This window comes from Trachypithecus francoisi, unplaced genomic scaffold (genome assembly GCF_009764315.1).
Source record: "Trachypithecus francoisi isolate TF-2019V2 unplaced genomic scaffold, Tfra_2.0 Lachesis_group6, whole genome shotgun sequence".
Classification (NCBI taxonomy): Eukaryota; Metazoa; Chordata; class Mammalia; order Primates; family Cercopithecidae; genus Trachypithecus; species Trachypithecus francoisi.
The window spans coordinates 97,658,129-97,675,482 of NW_022681471.1; the positions used below are offsets into that span (position 1 = coordinate 97,658,129).

The 17,354-nt window shown below is 46.0% G+C and overlaps 1 pseudogene; it reads left to right on the plus strand.

Moving 5' to 3' along the window:
- The first annotated feature begins 1,841 nt into the window (after window positions 1-1,841).
- Window positions 1,842-16,627, plus strand: LOC117078391 (annotated as a pseudogene).
- Window positions 16,628-17,354: the final 727 nt, after the last annotated feature.

Below are 17,354 nucleotides of genomic sequence, written 5' to 3' on the forward strand. Positions count from 1 at the left end.
GCCTGCCCTACTAGGTTGGGGAAGTTCTCCTGGATGATATCCTGAAGAGTGTTTTCCAACTTGGTTCCATTTTCCCCTCCCACTTTCAGGCACCCCAATCAGACGTAGATTTGGTCTTTTTACATAATCCCATACTCTTGCAGGCTTTGTTCATTTCTTTTTCTTCTTTTTTCTTTTGGTTTCTCTTCTCACTTCATTTCATTCATTTGATCCTCAATCCTGATACTCTTTACTCTTTCTTCTTCAGTGATCGAGTCGGTTACTGAAGCTTGTGCATTTGTCACGTATTTCTCGTGTCATGGTTTTCATCTCTGTCATTTCGTTTTGATCTTCTCTGAATTAATTAGTCTAGCTGTCAATTTCTTCAGTCTTTTTTCAAGATTTTTAGTTTCTTGCGCTGGTACGTAATTCCTCCTTTAGCTCTGAGAAGTTTGATGGACTGAAGCCTTCGTCTCTCATCTCGTCAAAGTCATTCTCTGACCAGCTTTGATCCGTTGCTGGCGATGGGCTGCGCTCCTTTGCAGGGGGAGATGCGCTCTTATTCTTTGAATTTCCAGCTTTTCTGCCCTGCTTCTTCCCATCTTTGTGGTTTTATCTGTCTCTGGTCTTTGATGATGGTGACGTACTGATGGGGTTTGGTATAGGTGTCCTTCCTATTTGCTAGTTTTGTCTGACAGTCAGAAGGACTGTCTGTTGGTCTGTTGGAGATTGCTTGAGGTCCACTCCAGACGCTGTTTGCCTGGGTATCAGCAGCAGAGGTTGCCGAAGATAGAATATTGCTGAACAGCGAGTGTACCTGTCTGATTCTTCCTTTGGAAGTTTCCTCTCAGGGGTGGACTCCACCCTGTGAGGTGTGGTTGTCAGACTGCCCCTAGTGGGGGATGTCTCCCAGCTAGGCTACTCAGGGGTCAGGGACCCACCTGAGCAGGCAGTGTGTCCTTTCTCGGATCTCAACCTCCGCGTTGGGAGATCCACGGCTCTCCCCAAAGCTGTCAGAGTCGTTCGCGTCTGCACCGGCCCCCGCTGCTTTCCCTATTGGACTTCAGCTGTGGGCTCTCCCCAGAGGTGGAGTCTACAGAGACAGGCAGGCTTCCTTGAGCTGCTTGAGCTCCACCCAGTTCCAGCTTCCCAGCGGCTTTGTTTACCTACTTAAGCTCAGCAATGGCGGGCGCCCCTCCCCAGCCTCGCTGCTGCCTTGCGGATAGATCGCCGCAGACTGCTGAGTTAGCAGTGAGGGAGGCTCCGTGGGCGTGGGACCCTCCCGGCCAGGTGTGGGATATATTCTCTGGTGTGCCTGTTTTCCTTAAAGCGCAGTATTGGGTTGGGAGTTACCCGATTTTCCAGGTGTTGTGTGTCTCAGTTCCCCTGGCTAGGAAAACGGATTTCCTTCCCCCTTGCGCTTCCAGGTGAGGCGATGCCTCGCCCTGCTTCAGCTCTCGCTGGTGAGGCTGCAGCAGCTGACCAGCACCGATTGTCCGGCACTCCCTAGTGAGATGACCCCAGTACCTCAGTTGAAAATGCAGAAATCACCGGTCTTCTGTGTCGCTCGCGCTGGGAGTTGGAGACTGGAGCTGTTCCTATTCGGCCATCTTGCTCCGCCCCCTTCTTTTCTATTTTGAGACAGAGTTTCACTCTTGTTGCCCAGGCCAAAGTGCCATGGCGCAATCTCAGCTCACTGCAACCTCTGCCTCCCGGGTGCAAGCAATTCTCCTGCCTCAGCCTCCCGAGTAGCTGGGATTACAGGCATCCACCACCAAGCCCAGCTAATGTTTTGTATTTTAAGTAGAGAGGGGGTTTTACCATGTTGGCCAGGCTGGTCTTGAACCCCTGACCTCAGGTGATCCACCTGCCTCAGCCTCCCAAAGTGCTGGGATTACAGGCATGAGCCACCGCGCCCGGCCAGACTCAGTCTTTTTCACTCCACACATCGTCTCCCTCATCCCAAGCCAGCCAAAAGTAAGTTGTATCTTTTCTGATCCTTTGGGGGTATTTTATCATTCTTTATCTTACACAGCAGGATGCCTCCTTTAGTTGGAACTTTAATTTATTTCTAAGCAAAAGAATTTACTTGTTAAAAGCTGTCTGGGTCCTGTTTATAAGTTTATTCAGTACAGTTACAGTCATGCACCATATAATGATGTTTTAATCAACAGTCCAGACTGCATATATGAAGTTGGTCCCATAAAATCATACCATTTACTGTGCCTTTTCTATGTTTAAATACACAAATACTTACCATTGTGTTACAGTTGCCTACAGTATTCAATATAGTCACATGCTGTATAGGTTAGTAGCCTAGAAGCAATAGGCTACACCATACAGTCTAGGTCTGTAGTAGGCTATCTAGGTTTGTGTAAGCACACTCCATGATTTCGCACAATGATAAAATCGCCTAACCATGCATTTCTCAGAACGTATCCCCATTGTTATGTGAGGCATGACTGTATTTGTAAGTGGCATGTAAACCAGCCCAGTCCACCACCAAAATACTTTCAGTTAAGTAGCTTAGAATATATTTATACTTCGGAATACACTGTACTTTGAAGCTGTAATAAGAACAGAAAGCTCTATGGATCAATTGTAGATATATTGTTAAGTGAAAAAAAAGTAGCACAACATTTTGTATTGCATAACACCATTTATGTAAAAAGGGGTGGAATATATAGAGATATGTGTGTATTTGCTAGTATATACATAAAATAACTCTGAAGGAAACACACAAAAAACTGATTGAATTGGTTGCTTCTGGGGAGAAGATATGGGGGCTGAGGGCAGGAGTGGGGAGACTATATATCTTTGTTACTTTGTGAATTTTGAACCATGCAAATGTACTACCAGGTCAAAAAATAAAGGAACATGGCTGGGCACAGTGGCCCATGCCTGTAATCCCAGTACTTTGGGAGGCCAAGGGGGTGGATCACTTGAGGCCAGGACTTTGAGACCAGCCTGGGCAACATGGTGAAATCCTGTCTCTACCAAAAATACAAAAATTAGTTGGGCATGGTGGCACGTACCTGTAGTCCCAGCTACTCTGGAGGCCGAGGCAGGAGAATCACTTGAACCCAGGAGGCGGAGGTTGTAGTGAGCCGAGATTGTGCCACTGCACTCTAACCTGGGCAGTAGAGTGAGACTAAGTAGCAAACAAAAGGAAGGCAAAACAACAACACAGGCTGTCTAGGAGGAGGTAGCAGATCACCTTGGAGCTGACCTTTGTCCAGCCCTCTTACGCTGTAAATATTACTGGCAACAGACAACCATTGGCCCCGGGGAGGGTTAGAGCAAGATCTTTCTTTGTGTCTCGATATAACCTGTTCTCCCAGTAACCGTTGGTACACAAAGACTATCCCAGAGCAAGTTTTTGTGAGGGGTCAAAGAGATTCCTGAGATTAGAGAATTCAGGGTCTGGCCCTCTCTGATGGGTGGAGAAGGGTCTTGGTGGGCTCAGCTGCCAGACAGGGGACATGGGAACCCTTGGGGAACTCATCAAGCAGGAAGAAGCTGGACGAAGCTCAACGTCGGGGTACGGATTGTTGTTGGGAAAGGCAGGTTTCGAGACAGAGTTTCGCTCTTGTCACCCAGGCTGGAGTGGAGTGTAATGGTGCGATCTTGGCTTACTGCAACCTCCACCTCCTGGGTTCAGGCGATTCTCCTGCCTCAGCCTCCTCAATAGCTGGGACTACAGACGTACGCCACCATGCCTGGCTAATTTTGTATTTTTAGTGGAAACGGGGTTTCATGTCGTTGGCCAGGGTGGTCTTGAACTTCTGTCCTCAGATCATCCACCCACCTCGGCCTCCCAAAGTGTTGGTATTACAGGCGTGAGCCACTGCGCCCGGCCAGGAAAGGCAGATTCTTATTGAGGGTGTGGTTGGGGCTGCTGCTGCAACCCCTCAGACGTGTTGTGGAAACAAGAGCTGAGTGTTTCAGGGAAAAGCAAGGAGCCATACACTTGGGATCCCAGCTCTTGGTGCCTCATCCCAGGGGTCCCCAGGGAGGGGTCAGCCTTCCTTGGAGAGCTTTTAGGGCCTGGACAGGTGCTGGGCTGCAGTGAAGTAGGATGGCTGGACAGAAAAAGACTGCTGGTTTTTATCAGCAAAACTCAGGGGCAGTCCAGGTGCTGTGGCTCAGGCTGTAATCCCAGCACTTTGGGAGGCCAAGGCAGGAGGATTGCTTGAGGCCATGAGTTCAAGATCAGCCTGGGCAACATAGCAAGACCTTGTCTCTACAAAAAATAAAAAAAAAATAACTGGGCATAATAGTGTGCCTGTAGTCCCAGCTACTCAGGAGCTTGAGGCAGGAGGATCACTTATGCCCAAGAGTTCAAGGTTACAGTGAGCCATGGTCACATCGCTGCACTCCAGCCTGGGTGACAGTGAGACCTCGTCCCAAAAGAAAGTGACAGTAACCATTAAGGTATTATTGTTAATGATTTTGGGGGCAATATTGATATTACAGTTATGTTTACAAGGATTCTTTTTTGTTTTCGAGATGGAGTCTCACTCTGTCGCCCAGGCTGGGGTGCAGTGGCGCAATGTCAGCTCACTGCAACCTCTGCCTCCCTGGTTCAAGCGATTCTCGTCCCTCAGCCTCCTGAGTAGCTGCGATTACAGTTGCGCCCCATCATGCCCAGCTAATTTTTGTATTTTTAGTAGAGACAGGGTTTCACCATGTTGTCCAGGCTGGTCTTCAACTCCAACCTCAGGTGATCCGCCCGCCTCGGCCTCCCAAAGTGCTGGGATTACAGACATGAGCCACCATACCTGGCCTAAGGATTCTTTCTCTTTAAAAGATACATGCTGAAGTATTTGTGGGTTAAAAAATATGATGTCTGGGATTTGCTTCAAAACACCCAGTAGGCTAGCCAGGCATGGTGGCATGTGCCTGTAGTCCCAGCTATTCAGGAGGCTGAGGCAGGAAGATCACTTGAGCCCAGGAGGTCAAGGCTGCAGTGAGCTGAGATTGCACCACTGCACTTCAGCCTGGGCGACAGAGTGAGACCCTGTCTCAGACAAAACAAAACAAAACAATCCAGTAGAAAGTGAGGTACAGATGAAACCAGATTGGCTATAAATTGATGCTAGTTATTCTGGGTGATGGGTTCTTAAGGATTCACTATACTATTTTCTCTCCTTTTGTGTAAGCTTGAAAATGTTAATGTTGAGGCAGGGCGCGGTGTTGAAAAAACAAAAGTCATATGAACCTATTTAATCCCAAACTGGTAAAATCTGTCCTATTAATTACCCTTCTGTATTATTTGTTCCTGAGCTCTTTTGATCTTTTTTTTTTTTTTTTTTTTTTAATCTCTCTAGCTCTAGGTCAGCTCCCTGAAGTGAAGAACTTGTCTTGAACATCTTGCTCTCTCAGCACCAAGTTTGTTGCTGGGCACACTGAGGCAGTAGAGGATAGTGATTAAGAGTTTGGGACGCTTACCACCACTCAAATCTGAGCATGGCCCCTGAGTAACGGGGCAGGTTCCTTAGCTTGTCTATGCCTCAGTTCCTCACTGTAAAGAAGATAATGTACCCCAAAGGTGTTGTAAGAATCAGATGAGATAATAGATAAAGCTTATAGCATGGTGCCTAATATAGAAAGACTGAAAAATGTTTATTGCCAGGCACGGTGGCTCATGCCTGTGATCCCAGCACTTTGGGAGGCTGAAGCGAGAGAATTGCTTGATGCCAGGAGCTTGAGACCAGCCTGGGCAACATAGCGAGACCTCATGTCTACTAAACATTTTTTAAAAATCAGCCAGGCGTAGTGGTGTGCACCTGTAGTCCCAGCTACTCAGGAGGCTGAGGTGGGTGGATCCCTTGAGCCAGAAGGTCGAGGTCGCAGTGAGCTATAATAGTGCCACTGCACTCCAACCTGGGCGGTAGAGTGAGACTCTGTCTCAAAAAAAAAAAAAACGCAACTGGGTAAGGTGGCTCACGCTTGTAATCCCAGCTCTTTGGGAGGCCAAGGCAAGTGGATGATCACTTGAGGCCAGGAGTTTGAGACCAGCCTGGGCAACATGGCAAAATCCCATCTCTACTAAAAATACAAAAAAATAGGCAGGCTTGATGGCACACGCCTGTAATCCTAGCCACTTGGTAGGCCGAGGCACGAGAATAACTTGAACCCAGGAGGTGGAGGTTGCAGTGAGCTGAGATTGCACCACTGCACTCCAGCCTGGGTGACAGAGCAAGATTTAAAAAAAAAAAAAAAAAGATTCGCCTCTAATAGAACACAGTGGAAGTGAGGCCGTGTGATTTTCAAGGCTAGGCCACAAAAGGCATTACAAGCAATATGACTTCTGCCTGGCACTGTCCCTTTGGAAGTCTTCAGAGCTTTGAGCCACAATATATGAAGTCTGGTTCCCCTGATGCCGCCATGCAGAGAAACCACAGAGGGATGGCAGAAGCTGGAGGAGCCCCAGCTATACCAGCTCCCAGCTGTGCCGAGTCTTCCCAGCCCAGGCACTACACATAAAGGGAGCAAGCCTTCAAGATGACTCCAGGCCTAGAATTCAGTGGAAATATATAAAACGCTGTACTCAACAGAGAATACATATTCTATTCAGTTGTGAAAAATTTATAAAAATTAACCAAGACTTAGCCTTCAAAGAAACTCTGAATGTATTCCAAAAGAAGTGTCATATAAGCCATATTATCAGACCATAATACAACAAAATTAGAGTGTAACAAGAATGAATAACCCAAATAACTCTATCCTTTTGGAAATTTGAAAATATCCTTTCCCTCACATAAATCAACAAGAATAAGGCTGGGCACAGTGGCTGTAATCCCAGTACTTTAGGAGGTCAAGGCAGGTGGATCGCTTGAGCCCAGGAGTTGGAGACCAGCCTGGGCATGTAATGCCCAGACCCGCGATGACCCGAAAGCAACCACCAGAGTCCAGAGACAAAGCCAAGCGGCAGGGATCGCTTTATTTCGAGTTCGAACTCGGTTCCCTCCAGCTAGGTATCAGATCCTAGGGAGAGACCCCGAGCTCGGTGTTCAGCCGTCTTTTATAGTCAGACACAAACAAGTTACAGCAAATTACAGAGTCACTGGGGATTGTTACAGTTGTAGGTTTACAATTGGTTGACATTTAAAGTTAAACATTAGTCAGTGTTCATTGGTTCCCGCCCTTTGACCAAACCACAAACGGCCACTTGCCCTGCTAGGGGCTTTCCAGGTAACCTTGTTATTTTAGCATTAAGGGGAGTTTCCTGACTTTTCTGACCTCTGATATTCAGTATTTTTCCACTCCTCAGCAACAGAGCAAGACCTGTCTATTATATAAATAAAAAAATATTTAAAACACACAAGAATAAACAATGTTTTATCTAGGAAAGGGAGAATAAAAGATTAATGATGACCAAAGAGGCCGGGCGCGGTGGCTCACGCCTGTAATCCCAACACTTTGGGAGGCTGAGGTGGGTAGGTCACTTGAGTCAGGAGTTCGAGACCAGCCTAGCCAACATGGTGAAACACCATCTCTACTAAAAATACAAAAGTAGCTGGGCATGGGGGAGCACACCTGTAATCCCAGTACTCGGGAGGCTGAGGCAACAGAATCGCTTGAACCCAGAAGGTGGAGATTGCAGTGAGCCTAGATCATGCCACGGCACTCCAGTTGGGTGACAGGGCGAGACTGAAAAAAAAAAAAAAAAAAAAGAAAGGAAGAAAGGGCCGGGTGCAGTGGCTCGCACTGTAATCCCAGCACTTTGAGAGGTCGAGGCTGGCGGATCACGAGTCAAGAGATTGAGACCATCCTGGCTAACACGGTGAAACCCCCCCGTCTCTACTAAAAATACAAAAAATTAGCGGGCGTGGTGGGGGTGCCTATAATCCCAGCTACTCAGGAGGTGAGCAGGAGAATGGTGTGAACCCGGGAGGTGGAGCTTGCAGTGAGCCAAGATAGCGCCACTGCCCTCTAACCTGGACCTGGACGACACAGCGAGACTCCGTCTCAAAAAAAAAAAAAAAGCAAGAAAGAAGGAAGGAAGGAAGGAGAAAAGGAAAGAAAAGAAAAACAAAATTCTTCACCTGGGCCAGGTGTGGTGGCTCATGCGTGTAATGTCAGCACTTTGGGAGACCAGAAGGATCACTTGAACCCAGGAGTTTGAGACCAGCCAGGGCAACATAGTGAGACCCCTGTCTCTACAAAAACCAAAAATTAACCAGGCATGGTGGTGCTCACCAGTAGTCCCAGCTACTTGGAAGGATGATGTGGGAGGGCCTCTTGAGCCCAGGAGGTTGAGGCTGTGGTGATTGCACCACTGCATTCCAGCCTGGGCGACAGAGCGAGACCCTGTTTCAAAAAAGAAAAAAAAAACCAAAATACAAAAAGAAAATACTTCAGTCTGAATGAACAAAACTTCCTCAAATATTAAATAACACTGATCTAACAAGTTAACCTTTTAAATCCAGTGAACTTAAAGTTCTCCTGAATATTCTGGTACAATTCAACAGTACAAATTGAACTTAAAATCCTAAGACTACAATCAGTCACATATTTGAAGTTTAGAGTCACATGGCTGTTTCTCCAACTGGCTAAATTTGTTAAACATTACAAGAACATATCATGCCCAATTTGCTCAGAATCATTTTCTTCTTTGTTTTTTTTTTTTCTTTTAAAGACAAAGTCTCACTCTGTCACCCAGGCTGGAGTTCTGTGGCACAATCACGGCTCATATTGCACCCTTGATCTCCGGGGCTCAAGCAATCCTCCTGCCTCAGCCTCCCAAAGTGCTGGGACTGCAGGCATGAGCCACAGCGCCCAGCCACCTCAGATTCTGTACAAGAAAATACGGGCCACTCTGAAACATTTCTAAACTTAATTAGAAATCTTACCTGGGTTGAAAGATGTTACCCGATAAGGAACATGGTTATCACTCCAGGGAAATGAAGTTACTTCTGACTGGAAATTTTGGCCACACATAAGCTCTGGAACCAGAGAGAGCTGGGGGAATTCCTCTCCTTCCAGGAGGAAACTAATGGTTTATCAGCATGCTTGAGTTGCAAAAAGAATACACATTCACATTGAAGTTGCTAAATCAATGATTCTATAACTCCAAGGGTGGTCAAAGCCCACATTAACTACTTCTTTAGTCTCCTCATTTAAATCTACAAGCCCTACCTAGGCTGAGCACTTCAACAGATTTTGCATTTCTTTGACTCTTAAAAAGCGTGTACATAGGCTGGGCACGGTGGCTCATGCCTGTAATCCCAGCACTATGGGAAGCTGAGGTGGGCCTATCACCTGAGGTCAGGAGTTCGAGACCAGCCTGGTCAACATGGTGAAAGCCCATCTCTACTAAAAATACAAAAAGTAGCCAGGCGTAGTGGTGTGCGTCTGTAGTCCCAGCTACTCTGGAAGCTGAGGCAGGAAAATCACTTGAACCCAGGAGGCAGAGGTTGCAGTAAGCCGAGTTTGCGCCACTGCACTCCAGACTGGGTGACAGAGCGAGATTCCATCTCAAAATAAATAAATAAAATAAAATTTTAAAGAGTATGTATATATCTTCCTGCCTAGGTCTAAAGACCTTTGAGGTCACCGGGCACTATGCTCAAGCCTGTAATACCAGCATTTTGGGAGACCAAGGCAGGCTGATCACTTGTGGCCAGGAGTTCAATATCAGCCTGGACAACATGGTGGAACCCCATCTCTACAAGAAATACAAAAATCAGCTGGGCGTGGTGGTGTACGCCTGTAATCCCAGTTACTCAGGAGGCTGAGGCAGGAGAATCGCTTGAACTGGGGAGGTGGAGGGTTGCAGTGAGCCGAGATTGCGCCACTGCACTCCAGCCTGGGTGACAGAGTGAGGTTCCATCTCAAAATAAATAAATAATAAATAAAATAAGAAATTAAATTAAATGTAAAAAGACCTTTGAACTTTACAGGAATTCTGCATTCTTTCCCGGCTTCAGAAGCATGCAATACTTTCAGATACTAACATATTAAACTGAATTCTGGAAGTCTTAAAGGGTTTTGTCTGATTTGTTTCACAGAACATGAGGTTCGTTCAACTGACATTAAACACCCTGGGAAAATAGTTTGGAAAAGTAACTGAATACGTTTATGAGCAATTAGAGTAGATGTGGTGTTGTTTTGTTGTGATTTGTTTTTTAGACTGAGTTTCACTCTTGTTGCCCAGGCTGGAGTGCAGTGGCGTGATCTCGTCTCACCACAACCTCCACCTCCCAGGTTCAAGCGATTCTCCTCTCTCAACCTCCCGAGTAGCTGGGATTATAGGCAAGCGCCACCACACCAGGCTAATTTTGTATTTTTAGTGGAGATGGGGTTTCTCCATGTTGGTCAGGCTGGTCTCGAACTCCTGACCTCAGGTGATCCACTCACCTTGGCCTTGCAAAATGCTGGGATTATAGGCATGAGCCACCACGCCCTGCCGAGACCCTGTCTCTTATAAATAAAATAAGACACACAATGGCAGCTTGGAGAAAGGAGAGACGGCCCACTCTTCCATGGTGATGGGCTACTGTCTCCTTACAACTAGTTAGGGCTCACAGGGGTACTGGACAGGCCACCCACCAGTTATCTCATTATGGGCCACTGATGAGTCTATTTCTCTTGGCTCCCAGGAGAGAAATCCTTTGCTTGTCAGCCTTCAGCAGGTTTCCTCTGCAAACCAACCTCCTATGATCCCTTTGCATGCCAGCCAGGGGTGTTCCAGTTTTCTGTAATTCCTACGAATACATGCAGCCTAAAGAAGGAGCCTGTGCTTTACCACTGGGACCTTACTGGGGAAGAAGGTTAGGAAGGTGGTGACTGGCTGCCTGGCTTCAGGGTGCTGGGGCTGCTAATGTGGGTGGCTCTTTTAGCGTGATAAATGCTGCAGCTGAAATCAATCTTTCTTTCTTTCTTTCTCTCTCTTTCTCTTTCTTTCTTTTTCTTTTTCTTTTGTTTTGATGGAGTTTTGCTCTTTCACCCAGGCAGGCTAGAGTGCAGTGTCACAATCTCAGGTCACTGCAACCTCTGCCCTCCGGGTTCAAGTGATTCTCCTGCCTCAGCCTCCCGAGTAGCTGGGATTACAGGCACCTGCCACCACTCTTGGCTACTTTTTGTATTTTTAGTAGAGATGGGGTTTCACCGTGTTGGCCAGGCTGGTCTTGAACTCCTGACCTCAGGTGATCCACCCGCCTTGGCCTCCCAAAGTGCTAGGATTACAGGCGTGAGCCACCACGCCCGGCCTGAAATGTTCTTTCTTGCATCTCAGACTTTCCTCCCTTCTTCCAGAAGTACATCCCTTAAAGAGTTCCTTAACTGGGAGTTAGCTGCTGGTAAAACCTCAACTAACAACCAAAATTTCCATTGTTTTTTACCCTTCTTTTTGAAATACAGTTTACTACAGTGTAAAATTCCAGGTTGATGGTTATTTTCCTCTCAGCACTTTAAAAATAGCATTTGGGCTGGTGCAGTGGCTCACACCTGTAATCCCAGCACTTTGGAAGGCTGAAGCAGGAGGATTGCTTGTATCATCCGGGAGTTCCAGACCAGGCTGGGCAACATAGTGAGACCTCATTTCCACAAAAAAAAAAAAAAAGAGAGAAAGAAAAAAGAAAGAAAAATTAGCCAGGCATGGTGATGCACACCTATAGTCCCAGCTATCTGGGAGTCTGAGACGGGATGATTGCTTGAGCCAGGGAGGTTGAGGCTGCAGGGAGCTATGATTATACCACTGCACTCCTGCACTCCAGCCTGTAGGACAGAATGAGATTGTCTAAAAAAAACAAAGCAAAAAGATAAAAGAGAACCCATAGAATAGGAGAAAATATTTGAAAAACATATATTGGATAAGGATCTGGAATTAAGAATGTATAAAGGATTCTTATAACTCAATAATAAAAGACAACCCAATTAAAAATGGAGAAAGGATTTGGATAGACATGTCTCCATGGAAGATATACAAATGGTCAATAAGCACATGAAAAGATTCTCAGCATCATTAGCCATCAGATAAATGCAAGTCAAAGCCACCATGAGATACCACTTCATGCCCACTAAGGTAGCTATAATAAAAAAGACAGATGATAGGAAGTGCTGACAAGGCTGTGGAGAAATTGGAATTCTCATTCATTACTGGTTCCCACCAATAATATAAAATGGTATGATATAAAATAGTACAGCTGCTCTGGAAAACAGTTTGGTAGTTCCTCGAGATGTTAAACAGAGAGTTGCCATATGACCCAGAAATTCCACTCCTAGATATATACCCAAGAAAAATGAAAAGATATGTCCACACAAAACTTGTTTGTAAAAGTTTATAGCAGCATTATTTATAATAGCCAAAAGATGGAAACAATCCAAATGTCCATCAACTGACCAATGGATAAATTTAACACAGTATATCCACATAATGGCATATTATTTTGCCATAAAAAGGAATGCAGTACTGATGCATGCTACAGCATAAATGAACTTTGAAAATATGCCTAGTGAAGAAAGCCAGTCATGAAGGACCACATATCATATCATTCGTTTATATGAAATGTTCAAAATAGGCAAACCTATAAAGAAAGTAGATTAGTGCTTGCCAGAGGCTGGGGGAAGAGGGAAATGGGGAAGTGACTACTAATGGATAAGGAGTTTCCTTTTTGGAGCAATAAAAATGTTCTGGAATTAGATAGTGGTGATGCTTCTACAACTTTGTGAATATACTAAAAACCACTTAATCATAACTTTGAATAAATAAGTTGTGTGGTATTTAAATTACAGTTTTAAAAAAGGACATTTGGATGTCTCCTGGTTTCCACTGTTGCTGTTGGGAGTTATGCTGACATTCTGATTCTTCTTTTATAGGTAATTTTCTCCACTCTTCCCCCCAGGCTGCTTTAGAACCTTCTCTGTTTTTTTCTTTGGTTCTACATTTCACTCTTTGTGTCTCAATATGAATTTTTTTATCCTATTTTAATTTGTTGAACTCCTTGGATCTGAGGATTCATGTCTTTCATTAATTTTGGAAACTTCTCAGCCATTATATCCCCTCAAATATTACCTTTCTTCTCTTTTTTTTTCTTCTGAGACTCCAAGCAAGCATTGATTAGACTATTTTATCCTCCATATCTATTAACTCTTCCTTTATATTTTCCCTCTCTCTCTTTTTTTTTTTTTTAGAGATGGGGTCTCATTTTGTCACCCAGGCTGGAGTGCAGTGGCACGATCATAGCTCACTACCGCCTTGACCTCCTAGGCTCAAGCAATCCTCCCGCCTCAGCCTCTGGAGTAGCTGGACCTACTGCACACCACCATGCTGGCTGATTTTTAAATTTTTCGTAGAGATAGGGTATCCATATGTTGCCCAGGCTGGTCTCAAACTGCTGGCTCCAGTGATCTTCCCTCCTCAGCCTCCCAAAGTGTTGGGATTACAGGCATGAGCCACTGCACCTTGCCTATATTTTCATCTCTCTTTCTTTGCTGCATTCTGGGTGATGTCTTAGAACTTTACATTAAAATATTGAACTACTTTCTTGTTTTTTGTTTTGTTTTGCTTTGTTTTTGAGATGGAGTCTCACTCTGTCACCAGTCTGGAGTGCAGTGGCACAATCTCGCCTCACTATAATCTCCACCTCCTGAATTCAAGCGATTCCCCTGCGTCAGCCTCCCGAGTAGCTGGGACTACACACACGCACCACCATGCCTGGCTAATTTTTTGTGTTTTTTAGTAGAAATGGGGTTTCACCATGTTGGCCAGGATGGTCTTGATCTCCTGACCTTGTGATCCACCTACCTCAACCTCCCAAAGTGCTGTGATTACAGGCATGAGCCACCGCGCCCGGCCTATTGAACTACTTTCTCCATCTCTCCACCTGGATGTCTAAAAACATCTCACATATAACACATCCAAGACTAAACTCCTTCCTACCCTAGCCTTCCCATCTTAATAAATGGTAATTCTACTTCTCCAGTTACTCAAACCCAAAGCCTGGTGTTATCCTCACCTTCACTCTTTTCTTCACACTCTACATTCAATCTGTCAGCAAATTATGTCAGCTCTACCCTTAAAATACATCTTATATACAGAGGAGAAAATGCATCTATCTATTCCAGAAGCAAGGACATTGGCCAAAACATGAAACTAGGACCAAATTCCTTAGCAGAGCAGGAGGTAAGAGAAGTTTGTGTTTGTTATTAGACATTATTTTCTGTGCCCTGGACATGAGCCTTTGATCTGCAAAAGATATTCTTCCTGAGGGTATATCTCCTAAGTAAACCAAACTATAGATCAGAAAGTCATTTAGGGGCCTGGTGCAGTGGCTTATGCCTGTAATCCCAGCACTCTGGGAAGCCGAGGCGGGCAGATCACTTGAGGTCAGGAGTTCAAGACAAGGCTGGTCAACATGGTGAAACCCCGTCTCTACTAAGAATACAAAAATTAGCCAGGCATGTGGCAGGTGCCTGTAATCCCAGCTACTCGGGAGGCTGAAGCAGGAAAATCACTTGAACCCGGGAGGTGGAGGTTGCAGTGAACCGAGATCATGCCACTGCACTCTAGCCTGGGCAACAGAGTGAGACTCTGTCTCAATAAATAAATAAATAGATAAATAAATAAATAAATAAATAAATTTTTTAAAAAAGCTATTTAGGAAGCAGATAATTAGAACAAACAAATATTTCCATCAAGCTAACGAGGCCTAATAGACTGGGGTTCTCCACTCTAGGCCCTGTCTAAAGGTCTCAGGCCAGTCATCCAGAATTAGTCATCCTCAGGCTCCCATTCCAATATCTCATCCCTTATACCCCAGAAATTCTGTTTGAATCTGGCCTCTTGCCCCACTCCGCACCCCTGTGCCTTGGTTGGAGCTTCATTGTCATGTCCAGGACTTGTGTAGTGGCCTTCTACCTGGTCTGCCTCCAATATTTCCCCAGCCACTTCATCTTCCAACCTCTCAACAGTCATTCTCCTAGAAAGACTTCTCATCCTACTTCTCTGTTGAAAAGCCATCTTTGGTTCCCCAGGCTTCAGCATCAATGACAACACTTTGGCATGACATTCACACTCTACACACCCTATACTCCAGCCACTGCAAACCTCTCTCCACCCCTCTATAATATTTGGTGTCCTCATGGGTGTGGTTTCTTCTGCCTGAGAAGTTCTTCTGTTCCCTTTCTTCTTGGCAATCATTTACTTGCCCTTCAGAGCAAGCTCATATATTCCTCCTCTAGGAAGACTCTCTAGACTCCTCCAGACGGTGCTCCCCTCTTTCATAGGAACTAACATATTACATTACCAGCTGTCTGCTCCTCCTACTCAACAGACAGCTGCATATTGTCCTGCAGTGCCAGCCACATCCCTGAGACACCATGGTGAAAGTGAAGGCCAGAGTAAATGGGTTTGGCTCTATTGGGTGCCTGGTCACTAGAGCTGCTTTTAACTCTGGCATAGTGGATATTGTTGCCATTGATGACCTCTTCACTGACCTCAACTATATGGTCTACATGTTCTAGTATGATTCCACCCACGGCAAGTTCCACAGCACCATCAAGGCTGAGAATGGGAAGTTTGTCATCAATAGAAATCCCATCACCATCTTCCCAGGAGCGAGGTCCCACCAAAGTCAAATGGGATGATGCTGGCGCTGATGATGTTGTGGAGTCCACCAGTGTCTTCACTACCATGGAGAAGGCTGGGGCTTACTTAGAGGGGGGAGACAAAAGAGTCACCATCTCTGCCCCTTCTGCTGACTTGTGACGGGCAAGAACCCTGAAAAGTATGGAAACAGCCCTGAGAAGGTCAGCAATGCTTCCTGCACCACCAACTGCTTCACCCCCCTGGCCGAGGTCATTCATGACAACTTTGGTATCATGGAAGGACTTGTGACCACCATCCAAGCCATCACTGCCACTCAGAAGACCATGGATGGCCCCTTTGGGAAACTGTGGTATGATGGCCACGGGGCTCTTCAGAACATCATCCCTGCATCTACTGGCACTGTCAAGGCTGTGGGCAAGCTCAGCCCCTAGCTGAATGGGAAACTCACTGGCATGTCCTTTCCTGTCCCCAGCACCAATGCGTCAGTCATGGACCTGACATGTGGTCTGGAGAAACCTGCCAAATGTGATGACATCAAGAAGGTGGTGAAGCAGGCGTCGGAGGACCCCCTCAAGGGCATCCTGGGCTACACTGAGCACCACGTTGTCTCCTCTGACTTTAACAGGGACACTCACTCTTCTGCCTTGCTGCTGGGGCTGGCATTGCCCTCAACGACCAGTTTGTCAAGCTCATTTCCTGTATGACAATACATTGGCTGTAGCCACAGGGTGGTGGACCTCATGGTCCACATGGCCTCCAAGGAGTAAGACCCCTGGACCACCAGCCCCAGCGAGAGAACGAGAGGAAGAGAGGCCCTCAGCTGCTGGGGAGTCCCTGCCGCACTCAGTACTCACCACACTGAGAATCTCCCCTCCCCAGTGTTTCCACCCAGACTCCCGGAAATGGAGGGGCCTAGGGAACCCCACCTTGTCACATACCATCAACTAAGTCCCCTGTACTCAGGCCCAAATAATATTACGTTACCATTATTTGCTTGCATCTACTCCCCTATGACATGTGGAGCCCCTTGAGGGTGATGACCTTGCTTATTCATCTTTGTATTTCCAGAACCTAGCACAGTGCTGGGCTGATAAAGGTGCTCAAAAAAATTTTGATGAGTCAATGAATGTATGAATAAATGAATGAATGAATGAATTTCTGACCATTGTGGTAGACTGCCAATTGGCGGCCCCTAACGAGCCTAACCCTCCAATCCCCGCATTCATGCCCTTGTGCAGTCCCACACTGACTCTGAGCTGGGAAGTGACACATGTCATTTCAGATCACAAACCAGTGGGCAGGATCAATCATATGAACCTGCCTAACTGCAAGATGGAGGGGAGCAGGGTGGCAGCAAGGCATGATGCAAGATCTCAAAGCCAGGACTGCTTAGATACGGACAAATTCTTTTTTTTTTTTTTGAGACAGACTCGCACTCTGCCACCCAGGCTGGAGTGCAGCGACATGATCTCAGCTCACTGCAACCTCGGCCTCCCGGGTTCAAATGATTCTCCTGCCTCAGTCTCCTGAGTAGGTGGAATTACAGGTGTGCACCACCACACCCGGTTAATTTTTGTATATTTAGTAGAGACAGAGTTTCACCATGTTGGCCAGGCTAGTGTTGAACTCCTGACCACAGGTGATCCACCTGCCTTGGCCTCCCAAAGTGCTGGAATTACAGGCATGAGCCACTGCACCTGGCCTGATATGGACAAATTCTTACTCTTTGTCTCCCCTATTCCTAAATTTATACCTTTCTAAAAATGATAAATATGTGTATAGAATATTCCTACATATTCTCACATATACGATCCTTGTA